The sequence below is a fragment of the Rana temporaria genome, chromosome 9 (genome assembly GCF_905171775.1).
Source record: "Rana temporaria chromosome 9, aRanTem1.1, whole genome shotgun sequence".
Classification (NCBI taxonomy): domain Eukaryota; kingdom Metazoa; phylum Chordata; class Amphibia; order Anura; family Ranidae; genus Rana; species Rana temporaria.
The window spans coordinates 9,722,156-9,736,264 of record NC_053497.1 but is presented as its reverse complement, the minus strand read 5'-3'; positions in this window follow the sequence as shown (position 1 = coordinate 9,736,264).

Sequence of the window (14,109 nt, the reverse complement as noted above, 5' to 3'; positions counted from 1 at the left end):
TCCCTTTCTTCCTCATCTCTCTCCCCCTTTCTCCTCCCATCTCACTCTCTCATTCTCTCCCTCTCAATCTCCCCCCAGCTTTCTCTCTTCCCTCCCTTCCCTTCCCATCTCTCTCCTCTCCCCCTCTCTCTCTCTCCTTCTCCCCCCATCTCTCTCTCCCTGTCTCTCTCTCTCTCTCTCTCTCTCTCCCCTGTCTCTCTTTCCCCTCCTTTCTCCCTCTCTTCCTCTTCTCTCTCTCCGAGCTCTTCATTTCTCTCTCCCCCTCTCTCTCTGCCCCGTCTCGGTCTCTCTCTCCCTGTCTCTCTCTTCCCCCCCCCCTCTCTCTCTCTCTCTCTCTCTCTCTTTCACTCACTCCCAGGAGAAACACAAAGAGAATGTCTGTCATCTTTGTCTGTCTCCTCTCTCTCTTGCTCTCTCCTTCTCTCCATTTATCCTTCTCTCTCTAACTCCCATTCTCTCTCCCTTGCTCCTTCTCTCTCTCTCTCTCTCTCTCTCTCTCTTTCTCTCCCCTTCTCCCCCCATCCCCCTCTCTCTCTCCCCATGTCTCTCTCTCTCTCCCCATGTCTCTCTCTTTCCCCCTCCTTTCTCCCTCTCTTTCTCTCTCCCCCTCTCTCTCTCCCCCTCATTTCTCTATCCCCCTCTCTCTCCCCCTCTCTGTCTCTCTCTTCCCCTGTCTCTCCCCTTCTCTCCCATGTCTCTCTCTCCGCTGTCTCTTCCCCCCCTCTCTCTCCCCTTCCTCTCTTCCCTCTCTCTCCTTCTCTCACTCTTCTCTCCCTTTCTCATCTCCCTTTTACCCCCCTCTCTCTTCTCTCCTTGCCCCCTCTCTCTCTCTTCTACCCCCTTTTTCTCTCTCTTTGCTTCTCTCTCTTCCTCCTCCCTGTCTCTCAGTCTCTCCCTTTCTCTCTTCCTCTCTCTTCTTTTTTCTTCTCTCTCTTTTTTCCCCTCTCTCTTTCTCTCTCTCTCTCTCACTCTCAGTAGAAAAACAAATAGAATGTCTGTCATCTTTGTCTGTCTCTTCTCTCTCTTGCTCTGTCCTTCTCTCCATTTATCCTTCTCTCTCTAACTCCCATTCTCTCTCCCTTGCTCCTTCGCTCTCTCCCTCTCTCCCCCTCTCCCTCTCTCTCTCTCCCCTCTCTCTCCCCCCTCTCTCTCTCCCTCTCTCTCTCTCCCCCTCTCTCTCCCCCCTCTCCCTCTCTCCCGCCTCTCTCTCCCTCTCCCCCCCTCTCTCTCTCCCCCTCTCCCTCTTCCCCTCTCTCTCCCTCTCTCCCCCTCTCTCTCTCTCTCCCTCTGTCCCTCTCTCCCTCTCTGTCTCTCCCCCCTCTTTCTCTCCCTCTCTCTCTCTCTATCTCTCCCTCTCTCTCTCCTATAAATCCAGCACAGTCTGATTAGACTCTCCATACAGCACATGGCTGTGTGTTTCCCATCTATTGTCTGGGAATTGTTTGGTCCCCCGGCTCTCCGCTCACGGGGACAGCGCAGTCAGCGCACTCCAGAGCAGATAATTGAAACCCAGCACAGACTGTACCTGCTGATTGGTGTTGTCACCTAATACAAAGTGAGTATTGGAATGCTGAACCCGTGTTTGTAGTGCGAGCTCCAGAGAAGAGGGGGAAGCCAAGCAGAGATTTCACGACAGATTGGAGGGGTGAGAGATGGGAGGTGTAAACGCCAGATGGCAAAATATCGCAGTAATCCGCATGAGGGTACAAAATAATGTTCTCACCGTCGTTTGTCAGGGAAAATAATTTTTACTGATAATGTACTTGAAGAAACAACAGGTTTGGCGGGAGGCAAGGTATGAAAAGAGAAGGTGTCAGATTATATATATAAAATGAATGCGCGGCGTCCCGCGTCTCCGGTATATTCCGTGTATTTATTTTGTCAGATCTATTGACGCTTGGCTCTGGTTGTTGAGCCTGTGAAGGGAAGCTGCCGCTTGGAAAAAGGACACAAATCCATCAAGCTTAACCTTTCTTAAATCTCCTCTATACTTATCAAGAGAAAGGCAGAGGCATTTGTATTCACTTCTCCTCGCCGAAAAGAGAAAAGCGCGTTCTTATAAAGACTCCGTCTTTTCACTGATATATCGCATTTTCCGCTGCGAAGATAGCAGACTGTACACGTCGTCCCAGGCCAACAATCAACGTTAGCGGATTAAAGCTGAAGTCCGGGAAAAGTCTTGCCCTAGGATCACATCTACGCGGTTGTGGTTGATGCGGTTTTCCCGCGCTTTTGGAACACGCAAGTTTTATGTATTTTTTCATGCATTTTGCATTTTTTTTATCTTTAACAAACTGTGAATAGCTGGTTGTTAAAGAGCAGGCAGGGAAGCCGGCCGCCGCGTCCTTGACAACTGATGATGAGTCATCAGCTGTCAGCGGGGTTCCCCCCAAAATCCATACCAGACCCTCATCCGAGCCTGCAGCTTGGCAGGTCAGGTAAAGGGAGGGGACAAGTGAGCGCCCCCCCCCATTTATTTCTCTTCAACAAACTGCGAATATCTGGTTGTTAAGGACTGGGCCGGGAAGCCAGCCGCCGCATCCTTAACAACCGAAGAGTCATAAGCTGTCAGCGGGTTCCATGCTGACAGCTGAATGTAAAAACAAGAATTGCTGGTAATAGAAAATATAGAAAAAAACAGCTTGGGGTCTCCCTCCCTCCCTCTCTCCTCTCTCTTCTCTCTTCTCTCATCTCTCTCTCTCTCTCTCTCTCTCTCTCTCTCTATCTCCTTCTCTCCCCCTCTCTCTCCTTCTCTCCCCTTCTTCCCCATCTCTCTCCCCCATCTCACTCCCCCTGTCTCTCTCTCCCCCTTTCTCCTCCCATCTCACTGTCTCATTCTCTCCCTCTCAATCTCCCCCCACCTTTCTCTCTTCTCCCCCCCCTCTCTCTCCTTCTCTCCCCTTCTCCCCCCATCTCTCTCTCCCCCTGTCTCTCTCTCTCTCCCCCTGTCTCTCTTTCTTCCTCCTCTCTCTCTCCTCTTCATTTCTCCCCCCCCTCTCTCTCTCTCTCTCTCTCTCTCTCTCTCTGTCTCTGTCTCTCTCTCTCCCTGTCTCTCTCTCTCTCAATCCATATCAGGCCCTTTGGGTCTGGTATGGATTTTGAGGGAAATCCCACGCCAACATAAAATATAAAATGGCATTGGGTCCCCTCCAAAATCCATACCAGACTCTTATCTGAGCATGCAGCCCCCCTCAGCAAAGGGAAGGTACAAGCAAACGCCCCCCTCCTGAACCATACCAGGCCACATGCTCTCAACATGGGGGGTGCTGTGGGACTGGGGGGCTATTCCCCCCCCTAAGCACCATGTCCCCATGTTAATGAGGACAAGGGCCTCTTCCCCACAACCCTGGCTGGTGGTTGTGGGAGTGTGCGAGTGGGGGGGCTTTATTGGAATCTGGAAGCCCCTTTTAACAAGGGGACCCCCAGATCTCGTCCCCGTATGTAAATGAGTAAGGGTACCCCTGTTCATTCACCAAAAAAAGGTCTAGTTTTAAATATGACAATAGGCATATAAAGTCCTTTATTTAAAAAACAAAAATAAACAACAATGTCTCCCAATGTAGATTTATCGTGAATCACGACGACCAGCACTGCACCACCGACCCAAAATAAGAAAAAATGGTCCATTCCCACCCCAAGGCTCCTGCCCGTCTGGCTTAAATAACTAAGGGGCAGAGGTCATCTGCTGCCTCACCAGGTGGCCCCATCCCTTGTGATGTCATTGGCCCATCATGCCCCTGTCGGTGATGTCACAAGGGTGCGGGGACCCCCGCTGACGTCATTGGGTGACTTTGCCTCTTAGCTATTTCAGAAATGTCAAATGGAGGAGAAAACAGTCGGCGGGAAGCGTACGATGAGGCCAGAGTTTTTTTTTTCTTTTTTTTCGATTGCGGCGGGTGGCGTGAGATGGATCTACATCTGGGACATTGTTTTTTATTTTTTAATAAAGTAATTGTCAAACACTCTTACTGTCTTACTGTCTTAATTAAAATTTTTACACATTTTGGTGAATGGGTACCCCATACTCATTCACATGGGGGGGGGGCGGGTTCTGGGAGCCCTTGTTAAAGGGGGCTTTTCCAGATTCCGATAAGCCCCCTGCCTACAGACCCCCACAACCACAGCCCAGGGTTGTGAGGATGTCAACATGGTGACAAGGTGCCCCCTGCCCCAAAGCACCCACTCCCCATGTTGGGGGTATGTGGCCTGTTATGTGTGTGGGGGGGGGGCACTCTTGCATTTTTTTAAGTATATGTACAGGTCAAATGTTTCTTTCTTGTTTTGTATAGAGTAGGGAAGAGTCAAAACCCCTTTGTCAGGTTATTTGTTGCTGTCCATCCTGGGAAGATTTCCCTTTATTTCCAGTCTGCAACAGAAAATAAATAAAAATCTCCCCAAACTGACCCAGGGGCGGATCCAGAGTCGAGTCCCGGGAGGGGCACTGCCAGAAAATATGTTTTTTTTGGGGGCAATTTATCAGGGAAACGGCTGGTGTTGGCGCTTCATTGATCAGGGCACCATGGTTGTTATGGTGTCAGGATGATTGAAGCGCATTATTTATATGATTACATTGTAATATAAAATGAAATTATTCAACTCACCATAATGCAGAATCAGTGGGAGCCCCGAGTGTGTCACTTTTCACATCACCTGCCACCAGATGCGGATTGTCACTTGCCACATCACCTGCCACACATTGCGGATTGTTACTTGCCACTAGGGTGACCACGTGTCCCGCATTTTGCAGGTCTGTCCCAGTCACCTTCATTCCAGGACAATACAGTGTCCCGGAATGAAACTGACACTCCCCCCCCCCCAAGCCAAACTGATGCCCCCAAAAAAGGCCGCCACATCACCGCTTTACTCACTGACAGTACTTGTCCTGGCGGGAATGCCTGGAGGAGCACAGTCCCCGCCCCCTGCTTGTGATTGGAGAAATCATAAATCCCGCCTCTTGTGTCTAATCACTGTGCTGTGATTCATTACAGCGCAAGCTGATTTTTGGGAAGGGGGGGTCCCTGAATGGTAGTTCGGAAATGTGGTCACCCTACTTGCCACGTCACCTGCCACACGTTGCGGATTGTCATTTGCCACATGCTGCGGAATGTCATTTGCCACACATTGCGGATTGTCACTTGCCACTTCACCTGCCACACGTTGTGGATTGTCATTTGCCACGTCTCCTGCCACATGTTGCGGATTAAGTAAGAAAAATAGTGATCAGCGCTTACATAAGCCAAAGTACAACCAAATCGTATATATCAGTGCAAACCTGTCATAAAGTGAGTGCTGTGCTTAAATGATTGGCTGCAGCAGCTGGTCACCCTAGGGTGATAAACCAATCAACTGTCAGACCAAATATACCAAGACAGTGATCTCTAACTGGAAAAACACAGTGAATTAAAATATATGGAAAAAGAAGGGAATAGTCAATATAAGTATATGACTGCAGAAGTCACTGAGCTAGTGTGGTAACACTCATAGGTGAAGATGGGAGATGGGTCTTCTATATCTGGTGTATACATCCAACAGCAGTCTCACAATGCCCTTACCTTCATTAAGTAGTAAAATAGCATAAAGGGCAGATGTTGTCTTCTCCTGTGGATTCACCCTCGCCAGTCCCCTGTTCCTCCAAAGCTCCACTGTTATCCTAATCAGACGGAAGGTCCTCGAGTGTGGTGTCCTCCGGTCCGTCCGTATGTGTAACAGAGGTAAAGCCCGGTGTGAAGGGAGATATATCAAAAAATAGTGAAGCACGTCCAGGCGAAGGGTAAAACTTTTATTCTAGATAGTAACGGTACAGTGCGGTTTGAATTCGCCGCCCAGCACAGAGCTCGGCTTCAGACTAGCCTGCTACAGTCTGCTGGCCTCCGGTTGGTTGCCTGTGTCACGTGGTTCCTTGTCCTACGTCTTTGCGTCACCGTCTCGTGACTTCATCAGGGATCTGGATTGGCTGTTCAATCCGACCTTATAACACAGAGGACCGGAAGTAAACAAAGCGCCATTTCGTTGAAGTCCTATTCTATGGACCTAAAATAGCGCTGGACAGAGCCTAATGTCACTGAAACATAAAAATACAAAACTAAGTACCGCCGAATCGGCAATATATATTATAGTAATATTCCAGTGGCATGGCTGAACAATACCAAAATGGATAAATCATTAAAATTACGGTTTAGGAATCGAGACCAAAAACTAAAATATTTTAATAAACAATTATATGACTGACTCAATCTCGCCAGATTGTCAGTCTAAAAACAGTGTGTGTACCCATTATAAAAAACTGATAAACAATCAAATAAATAAATATTGACTGAATATCCTGTATAATGAAAGCCATTATTACTGTACATTAGATATTATGGCATGGGTCAATGAGTGCAAAAGCAGCCAAGGTAAAAACAAGCTAACCTAAAATAATAGTGATGTCGCATCCAACCAGAGGCCTGCAGATGACCATTGACATAATTATACATATAACAATATGTGTCCAAATGGCAAATATGCCCAGAAGTATTCTAAACATCCTATATAGATGATGGTATTCAATTAATAATTCTGGAAACTCTAAAAGAAGCAAATATCCCATTGGCCATACAGTATGTATTTTTAAATAGATATTGATTCAAAAATAGGAAAATAAAATAAATAAAAATAAAATTAGAATAAAAATAAAAATAAAAATAAAAATGAAAATAATGAAAATACAAATAAAAATAAAATAGAATTAAAATTAAATATAAAGATAAAAATAAATATAAATAAAAATAAAAATGAATAAATAAATATAGATATAAAAATAAAATGAAAAATGGAAAATAAAATGAATGTAAAAATAGAAATCAATATCTAGTATGTGGGATCTTCTTATGCTATAATCAAAAATTATTCAAGAAACAATTCAAGTCAAAATCTACATTTAAACCGGTAGGGGTTAATGTATTTAGTGTGTGTATCCATCTAGATTCAATTTGACTTATGGTCCTCACCATATGACTACCTCTCCAGGATGCCTTATATTTCTCAATTCCCCAGAATTGAAGTGTACTGGGGTCTTTATTGTGAAATTTCGCCAAGTGTCGCGATACATTATGGTTTGGATTCTCTTTCATTATGTTCCGTACGTCTTCTTCTATCCTATCTTTTAAAGCTCTTTTTGTTCTCCCTACGTATTGTAACTTACAGTCACATTGTAGGACATAAATGACACCTTTAGTGTGACATCCTATAAAATCCTTGATTTGATGGGTATGGCCCGTATTGGTGCCCAAATATTGTGTTCTCTTCCCCTGAAATAGCCTGGCATGCCTCCATGCATAGCAGTTCCTACAGGGAAAGAAACCTTTACCATCAAAGAATGAAAAGCTGGATTTAGGGGGGGGTGCAATGACCTACTTCACCAACTTGTCTCTGAGGGTGGGAGCTCTTGTGTATATTATTTTAGGCTTATTAGGCAATATCCATTTCAAATCCTTGTCACTCAGGAGGATATGCCAATGTAGTTGGATTACTTTCTTAAGGTCCCCATGTTGAGTGTTGTAATCTAATACCAAGCACAGTGCTGTATCTTGCATTACAGTTGTTTTGGTTTTATTCTCTAACATAGGTTTTCTATCCAAATTTTGAACGTGAAGAATTTGTTCATTTATCCACGATCTGTCATACCCTTTTTCCTCAAACCTCCTTCCGATGAAGTTTGCTTGTTCTTTGAAATCCTCCTCCTTCGTACAGTTTCTTTTGATCCTAATCAGCTGACCTTTGGGAATATTATATAGCCATGGCTTGAAATGACAGCTGTCTATAGATAAATAGCTGTTAGTATCTACTGTCTTGAAGTGGGTTTTGGTGGTTATTCTATTCTCTTCCAGCTGGATGTTAAGGTCCAAAAACTCCACTATTTTGTCGTCAATCTTCCAGACTAGTTTGATATTTTTATCGTTGTTGTTTAGCCCGTTTAGATAGTTTTCTAGACTGAGTCTACTGCCATTCCATACGATGATCACATCGTCGATGTATCTTTTGTATAGGGTGAGTTCTGTTGGCGTGTTATCATAGATCGATGACTCTTCCCACTGGGCCATAAAGGCGTTGGCGACGCTTGGCGTAAATTTGGCCCCCATCGCAATGCCTATGGCCTGCTTATAGTAGGCTTGGTCGTGCCAGAAATAATTATATTTCAAACAGAAATCCAGGCATTTTGTCAAAAACTTCCGTTGTTTGCAGATAACGTCACTATGATTCCTTAGGAGCCACTTTGTCGCATGACATGCTTCATGGTGACCCACTATGGTATAAAGTGACGTAACGTCCGCAGTGGCTAATAGTGTTCGTCCTTCTAGTACTGGGACTGATTCCATAAGTTGTAAAATATGTTTCGTATCTTTCAGATACGATTTTGTTTTTTGTACGGCTGGTTGGATGAAATAGTCTATATACTGTCCCATACGTGCAGTCAAGGACTCGATGCCATTGACTATGGGCCGTCCCGGTGGATTGTCCATGGTCTTATGAATTTTTGGGACAGTATATATCACCGGTGTTCTACAGCATTCTGGTATGAGGTATTGGGCTTCTTTTTTATTTAGGATATCCTTTTTAATTCCTAAGGCCACTAATAATTTGAGTTCCTTTTTATATTTACTCATGGGGTTTCCTGAGAGTTTGACATAGGTGTTGGTGTCTGACAGCTGTCTATTACTCTCTCCCAAGTATTGTTCCTTTGACTGGATGACTATGGCTCCGCCCTTATCCGCCGGACGGATTACAATGTAATTTCTTGCTGTAAGTAGTTGGATCCCTTTTTTAATGTGTGTAGGGTCAAACCTCTTTTTCACTTTCAGGGAATCCAAGTCTTCCAAGATCAGTTTTTTGAAAACCTCAATATTGTGATTGTCGGAGACTTAAGGGTTGAATACTGAGTTATTGCGTAAAGTGCTGTAGTGCGTGATAGGTTTCGGTTCAGTAGATTGGAATCTATCATTCAGGAAGTACTTTTTCATATTTAACTTCCTTATGAATTTACGGATTCCAATGTACGTGTCAAACTTATTCAAGTTTTTGACCGGAGCATGCTTAAGTCCCCTATCTAATACTGCTAGTTCATCATGTGTCAATGGAATAGAGCTAAGATTTACCACATTCTCTCCTCGTCTGGTCTTTTTCTTTTGTTTTCCCTTTCCTGCTCTGTTTCCCCTTTTTGTTCTGGACTTGCTCTTGGACCTATTTCTTGTGTCCGTTTCCTGGGGGAGCGTTGGGGTTCTTGTGGGTATCTTCGAGGAGAGATGTCCCTCCTCTCCCTGTCTAAAAAAGGACGTGGTGGTAGATATTGTGGATGATCGTAATAGTGTCGAGAATCTTCCTGGTAGTGTTCTTGGTAGTGTCTAAGTGGTTCATATCTATTATGTACTACAATTGGAGTCCGATGTTGACTTCCATAGTACTCAACCACTTGTGGGGGTCCCCTAGGATGGTTACTGTAATAGTCATTATTCTGACTTGGTCCTCTATTGTATCCTCCATATTGATCATAATTTGGAGGTGGAGGTCCTCTATTGTCTCTTGGATTTCTATCGTTAGTGTAGGTGTTATTTTGTTGACCATTATTATATGTTTTTTTGTATTGCTTCTTGTTGGGTTTCTTCCACTGTTTTTTTGGGGTATGGGGCACATAGTTGCCCTGATGCTGTTGGTCATATTGTGTTCTAATAAATTCCCGATTGGGTTCTTGTTCTTCCCACCTAGGAGGTGCCCTTGTTTGAGACATGGTTGGGTCTTGGATTGTAACCTCTCTTACCGGTGAAGATTGTGTAGAGCTTGGTGGTATTGCTTCTGTCTTTTGTTGCCATTTGAAGACCTGTCCGGCTTTATAGTCTGCCAAATCTCTTTGAAACTTTTTCATTTTCCGTTGTTGGACTTCTAAATCTTTCGAAACCAGGTCTTTATTTAATGACGTGGCTAATTTCTGAAAATCACTCGATTCTTTATATGGGTCAAGTTTCAATTTGATTTCTTCAATTTGTTGCTGGACTGTACGGATTTTCTTCTGTTTTCTTTTTAACAGGAATTTCACTCCTTCTACGCTTCGGTTGTTAAAAAATTCGTACCATTCCTCAAGTGATTCCTTGTCATCTAGCCCATCATTAGGTGGTAAATCCCATCTAATTCTTCTTGGTGCCATATTATCCTTTATATATTGATCAAAAGTATGTACATCCCACCATAGGGATACCTTCTTTTCCATAAAATGTCCCAATTTCCTTGTAAGACTTTCTAAATCTGTGTTAGGTGATTTTTTGTGTAATTTAAACACCTCTTCTAAATTAACGCTCCTGTTCTCTATAAATGAAAAAACATCAACATCGGACTCCAATTGTAGTACATAATAGATATGAACCACTTAGACACTACCAAGAACACTACCAGGAAGATTCTCGACACTATTACGATCATCCACAATATCTACCACCACGTCCTTTTTTAGACAGGGAGAGGAGGGACATCTCTCCTCGAAGATACCCACAAGAACCCCAATGCTCCCCCAGGAAACGGACACAAGAAATAGGTCCAAGAGCAAGTCCAGAACAAAAAGGGGAAACAGAGCAGGAAAGGGAAAACAAAAGAAAAAGACCAGACGAGGAGAGAATGTGGTAAATCTTAGCTCTATTCCATTGACACATGATGAACTAGCAGTATTAGATAGGGGACTTAAGCATGCTCCGGTCAAAAACTTGAATAAGTTTGACACGTACATTGGAATCCGTAAATTCATAAGGAAGTTAAATATGAAAAAGTACTTCCTGAATGATAGATTCCAATCTACTGAACCGAAGCCTATCACGCACTACAGCACTTTACGCAATAACTCAGTATTCAACCCTTAAGTCTCCGACAATCACAATATTGAGGTTTTCAAAAAACTGGTCTTGGAAGACTTGGATTCCCTGAAAGTGAAAAAGAGGTTTGACCCTATACACATTAAAAAAGGGATCCAACTACTTACAGCAAGAAATGACATTGTAATCCGTCCGGCGGATAAGGGCGGAGCCATAGTCATCCAGTCAAAGGAACAATACTTGGGAGAGATTAATAGACAGCTGTCAGACACCAACACCTATGTCAAACTCTCAGGAAACCCCATGAGTAAATATAAAAAGGAACTCAAATTATTAGTGGCCTTAGGAATTAAAAAGGATATCCTAAATAAAAAAGAAGCCCAATACCTCATACCAGAATGCTGTAGAACACCGGTGATATATACTGTCCCAAAAATTCATAAGACCATGGACAATCCACCGGGACGGCCCATAGTCAATGGCATCGAGTCCTTGACTGCACGTATGGGACAGTATATAGACTATTTCATCCAACCAGCCGTACAAAAAACAAAATCGTATCTGAAAGATACGAAACATATTTTACAACTTATGGAATCAGTCCCAGTACTAGAAGGACGAACACTATTAGCCACTGCGGACGTTACGTCACTTTATACCATAGTGGGTCACCATGAAGCATGTCATGCGACAAAGTGGCTCCTAAGGAATCATAGTGACGTTATCTGCAAACAACGGAAGTTTTTGACAAAATGCCTGGATTTCTGTTTGAAATATAATTATTTCTGGCACGACCAAGCCTACTATAAGCAGGCCATAGGCATTGCGATGGGGGCCAAATTTGCGCCAAGCGTCGCCAACGCCTTTATGGCCCAGTGTGAAGAGTCATCGATCTATAATAACATGCCAACAGAACTCACCCTATACAAAAGATACATCGACGATGTGATCATCGTATGGAATGGCAGTAGACTCAGTCTAGAAAACTATCTAAACGGGCTAAACAACAACGATAAAAATATCAAACTAGTCTGGAAGATTGACGACAAAATAGTGGAGTTTTTGGACCTTAACATCCAGCTGGAAGAGAATAGAATAACCACCAAAACCCACTTCAAGACAGTAGATACTAACAGCTATTTATCTATAGACAGCTGTCATTTCAAGCCATGGCTATATAATATTCCCAAAGGTCAGCTGATTAGGATCAAAAGAAACTGTACGAAGGAGGAGGATTTCAAAGAACAAGCAAACTTCATCGGAAGGAGGTTTGAGGAAAAAGGGTATGACAGATCGTGGATAAATGAACAAATTCTTCACGTTCAAAATTTGGATAGAAAACCTATGTTAGAGAATAAAACCAAAACAACTGTAATGCAAGATACAGCACTGTGCTTGGTATTAGATTACAACACTCAACATGGGGACCTTAAGAAAGTAATCCAATGACATTGGCATATCCTCCTGAGTGACAAGGATTTGAAATGGATATTGCCTAATAAGCCTAAAATAATATACACAAGAGCTCCCACCCTCAGAGACAAGTTGGTGAAGTCAGTCATTGCACCCCCCCCCCTAAATCCAGCTTTTCATTCTTTGATGGTAAAGGTTTCTTTCCCTGTAGGAACTGCTATGCATGCAGGCATGCCAGGCTATTTCAGGGGAAGAGAACACAATATTTGGGCACCAATACGGGCCATACCCATCAAATCAAGGATTTTATAGGATGTCACACTAAAGGTGTCATTTATGTCCTACAATGTGACTGTAAGTTACAATACGTAGGGAGAACAAAAAGAGCTTTAAAAGATAGGATAGAAGAAGACGTACGGAACATAATGAAAGAGAATCCAAACCATAATGTATCGCGACACTTGGCGAAATTTCACAATAAAGACCCCAGTACACTTCAATTCTGGGGAATTGAGAAATATAAGGCATCCTGGAGAGGTAGTCATATGGTGAGGACCATAAGTCAAATTGAATCTAGATGGATACACACACTAAATACATTAACCCCTACCGGTTTAAATGTAGATTTTGACTTGAATTGTTTCTTGAATAATTTTTGATTATAGCATAAGAAGATCCCACATACTAGATATTGATTTCTATTTTTACATTCATTTTATTTTCCATTTTTCATTTTATTTTTATATCTATATTTATTTATTCATTTTTATTTTTATTTATATTTATTTTTATCTTTATATTTAATTTTAATTCTATTTTATTTTTATTTGTATTTTCATTATTTTCATTCTTATTTTTTTTTTTTTTTTTTTTTTTTATTCTAATTTTATTTTTATTTATTTTATTTTCCTATTTTTGAATCAATATCTATTTAAAAATACATACTGTATGGCCAATGGGATATTTGCTTCTTTTAGAGTTTCCAGAATTATTAATTGAATACCATCATCTATATAGGATGTTTAGAATACTTCTGGGCATATTTGCCATTTGGACACATATTGTTATATGTATAATTATGTCAATGGTCATCTGCAGGCCTCTGGTTGGATGCGACATCACTATTATTTTAGGTTAGCTTGTTTTTACCTTGGCTGCTTTTGCACTCATTGACCCATGCCATAATATCTAATGTACAGTAATAATGGCTTTCATTATACAGGATATTCAGTCAATATTTATTTATTTGATTGTTTATCAGTTTTTTATAATGGGTACACACACTGTTTTTAGACTGACAATCTGGCGAGATTGAGTCAGTCATATAATTGTTTATTAAAATATTTTAGTTTTTGGTCTCGATTCCTAAACCGTAATTTTAATGATTTATCCATTTTGGTATTGTTCAGCCATGCCACTGGAATATTACTATAATATATATTGCCGATTCGGCGGTACTTAGTTTTGTATTTTTATGTTTCAGTGACATTAGGCTCTGTCCAGCGCTATTTTAGGTCCATAGAATAGGACTTCAACGAAATGGCGCTTTGTTTACTTCCGGTCCTCTGTGTTATAAGGTCGGATTGAACAGCCAATCCAGATCCCTGATGAAGTCACGAGACGGTGACGCAACGACGTAGGACAAGGAACCACGTGACACAGGCAACCAACCGGAGGCCAGCAGACTGTAGCAGGCTAGTCTGAAGCCGAGCTCTGTGCTGGGCGGCGAATTCAAACCGCACTGTACCGTTACTATCTAGAATAAAAGTTTTACCCTTCGCCTGGACGTGCTTCACTATTTTTTGATATATCTCCCTTCACACCGGGCTTTACCTCTGTTACACATACGGACGGACCGGAGGAC